Consider the following 3,839-nt stretch of genomic DNA (forward strand, 5'->3'; position numbering starts at 1 on the left):
TGATACTCCATAGAGATGTGGAGATAAATATAAGTAATCAGATAATATAACTCAAATTGGTTGTCTCTGCTATTTTATTTAACTTTGTTGACAGACCTACTGAGTTTTGTAAACAGTGTACAAACCCAGTGGTGATTAAAATAAGTTCTAAAAACAAAAAAAGAGACAATTTGGATTATATATATTTAATTCATAAATAACTACTTTACTGTATTCCTTTGATACCTAAAGTATATTTGACTTGATTTTCTTTGCAAATAATTAAATTTTTTATCTCCTTCCTTGAGCTAGCAATATTTTAAATCATTTTGCCCAGTGGCCTATGTCCACAAATTATAAGAACTGACAATCTTATTTTCTGCTCTTAAAGAAAATTTTTTTATTCTTTCCCTATTAAACATAGTACTCCCCTTTAGGGAAAAAAATATTTTTTCCCTATGTCACTAATGATTTTTGTCAGTACAGGATTTGAATATTATGACATGTCTTGCTGGCAAAAATTTGATCATGCAGTTTAGCTCATTTAACCTATTAATGTACTAAATTACAATAACATACACTAATATTAAGGCACAATATAATTCTCAGGAATATCAGGATGGGATGGGATCAAGTGAGGTTGATTTGGATATACTGCTGGAATTTCATATTTTGTTTATAATTAAATATTTTATGCTATTTTATACTATTTAGATATCAAAGTTACATAGTCCTTCTAAAATAAATAGAATGAGCTCTCTACTTCTCCTGTGTGATGGACAACTGTGTCTTCCTGTGCAGTGCCAGCCACAACCTTGAGACAAAATGGTGAAGGTCCAAGTGAATGGATTTGGCCATATTGGGCACCTGGTCATTAGCACTGCCTTTAAGTCTGGCAAGGTGGATATTGTCACCATCATTAACCTCAAGTACATGGTCTACATGTTCCAGTGTGATTCTACTCATAGCTAGTTGAAAGGCACAGTCAAGGCTGAGAACAGAAAGTTTGTCATCAATGGAAAGTCCATCTCCATCTTCCAGGAGCAAGACCCCACCGACATCAAAGAGGATGATACTGGTGCTGAATATGTTATGCAGTCCACTGGCGTCTTCACTATGTTGGAGAAGGTTGGGGTACACAAGAAGGGTGGAGACAAGTAGGTCACCATCTCTTCCCCTTCTGTGGATGCCCCCATGTTTGTGATGGGTGTGAACCATGATAAGTATGACAACTTCCTGAAGATTGTCAGCAATGCCTCCTTCACCATCAACTGGAGAGGGTCATCTATGACAACATTGGCATCATAGAGGGACTTATGACCATAGTCCATGCCATCACTGCCATCCAGAAGACCGAGGGTGGCCTCTCTGGGAAACTGTGGTGTGATGGCCAAAGGGCTGCCCAGAACATCTTCCCTACTTCCACTGCTGCTGCCAAGGCTATGGGTGAGGTCATCCCTGACTTGAATGGGATACTCACTGGCATGACCTTCCGTGTCCCCACCCCTAATGTGTCAGTTGTGGATCTGACCTGCCTCCTGGTCAAAGTGGCCAAATACAATGACATCGAGAAGGCAGTAGAGCAGGAGCCCCCTCAAGGGCATCCTAGGCTATACTGAGGTCAAGGTTTTCTCCTGCAACTTTAACAGTGACACCCACTCCTCCACTTTTGATGCTGGAGCTGACACTGTCCTCAGTGACCACTTTGTCAGATTTACTTCCTGATATGACAATGAATTTAGCCATAGCTACAGGGTGGTGGAACTTATGGTCCACATGGCCTCCAAGGAGTAAGAGACACCCGGACCACCAGCCCCAGGGAGAAGAGAGGCCCTCAGCTACTGGAGAGTCCTTGTCCCAAATCAATCCCCGAACACACTGAGAATGCCCCCACTTCAATTTTCTATCCCAGACCCCCTGAAGAAGAGGACGTACTTAGGGGGCCTTAACTTGTCATGCACTATCAATAAAGTTCACTGTACCAAGCCAAAAGAATAAAAATTTAAAAAATAAAATAAAATAACCCTGGCTGGCATAGCTCAGTGGATTGAGCGCGGGCTGGGAACCAAAGTGTCCCAGGTTCGATTCCCAGCCAGGGTACATTCCTGGGTTGCAGGCCATAACCCCCAGCAACCGCACATTGATGTTTCTCTCTCTCTCTCTCTCTCTCTCTCTCTCTCTCTCTCTCTCTCCCCCTCCCTCCTTCCCTTCCCTCTCTAAAAATAAATAAAATCTAAAAAAAAAAAGACTGACTTCAATTTATGTTAATAGATAATTTTAATGAGAGTGTCCAATCTCTGGACCAGCTTCCCTTTAAAAAATTAATTAATTAATTAATTAATTAAAATATGTGAAATGTTTTATTTCACTTTCTATACTTTAAAATTACTTAAACAGCAGCAAATTTATTTGTTAAACATTTAAAAACTAACCTACCCTAGAAATTTTAATTTTCTTCACGTTTTTAGCATATTAACAAAGAGTATTAAAAGTATTATAGTTCCAAATAAATGAGGTTTTTTTATCAATTTTTCTAGAAAATGATTCAATTTATACAAACTTTCATTTCTGGTTAGCATAGTTATAAAAATCACTTTACTTGGTTTTATTCTTTCTCTTTTAGTGATTGTGTGCTTTTTTTTTTCCCTAATTGCAAATATGTGTACTTTCTCTTCTTTTCCTTATTTGATTAGTCCAAGGAATAGTTCATCTCTTTCATTATTTTTAAAGAATTAGTTTTTACATGCATGGTTTTTCTCATTTATTTTTTTTATGTCCAATGTTATATAAATGTCTCCTCTGTCCATAATAATATTTATTTTTTCCAATTTTATGAGTTTGTTCTAATATTTTTTTATAAAGGCACTAACACTGCGATTTTTCATATAAGAACCTTTATCACCTTTATTACAATTATTTTCTGGGTTAAGTATTAACTGTTAGACTTTCTCACTTGTGGTTAATATTATTTGCTTTGTCTTTGGTTAACTGGATTGTATCTCACTGTTTATGTTTGGTTTTGTTCTGAAGCACAGTCGGGCTCACAGATTGACAATGCGCAGCTTCACAAGTACAGTACCATCCGGACACACAGCAATGTGAGCTGTTGAGTACAAATCCTGTGCTCTTCTCATTTCTGTGCTGTTTTCTCAATCCCTGTTGCACTTAGTCTATGTTTTATTCAGTTTCCTTGCAAGTGCAACTTTTCTGAGAATAATACCTTCAACTGCTTTCTAGGAGCAGTCTTCTGAGATTATTCTTTTGTAGAATATGTTCTATTTCTTATACTTTGCTCAAAATTTTGTATTGGTGCCATGTATGTTTTTTTCCTATTGTTAACCTTTAAAAGGGAAAAGTCCTATCCCCAGCTGGCCATTCCAAAAACTATGAGCAGAATATCCTCGGATCTTCCCTTGGCACTCTGTTCAAGGAAACACTATTCTTGTCTCCCACTTCCTTATGCACAGACTCTCAACACAGGCAATACAAAGAGTAAACTCTTGAACCCTACCTCCACCTGTTTCAGTCAAGCCAAGCTTAATTAATACTACAGACTGACACTTCTGACCACTCCATCAAGTGAGATTCATATGCTAGAAGTCGTTGTTCGTGTGGCTCCATCTCTGAGACCTACATCACTGTTCACACCAAGTCTCCTCTGTAATGTACGCTCACCAGGGCTGCTCTGCCCTCAAAGCCCTCCAGATCCATTTCATGCAGTGGGGTGAATAAACTCATCAGAGAATGTAACAGGAGGGCCATTTGTTTCTAGGGCCCAAGCTGAGTCTTCAACCCAGGAGAAAAAATAACACGAAGTTCCAGATTAGATTGCCGATTTATCAGTTGACTCAGAATCTACA

General features: G+C 38.4%; 1 pseudogene; it reads left to right on the forward strand.

The window, feature by feature from the left end:
* The first annotated feature begins 697 nt into the window (after nt 1-697).
* On the forward strand, nt 698-1,960 carry LOC114495279 (annotated as a pseudogene).
* The last annotated feature ends 1,879 nt before the right edge of the window (nt 1,961-3,839 follow it).

This window comes from Phyllostomus discolor, chromosome 4 (assembly GCF_004126475.2).
Source record: "Phyllostomus discolor isolate MPI-MPIP mPhyDis1 chromosome 4, mPhyDis1.pri.v3, whole genome shotgun sequence".
In the NCBI taxonomy this organism is placed as follows: domain Eukaryota; kingdom Metazoa; phylum Chordata; class Mammalia; order Chiroptera; family Phyllostomidae; genus Phyllostomus; species Phyllostomus discolor.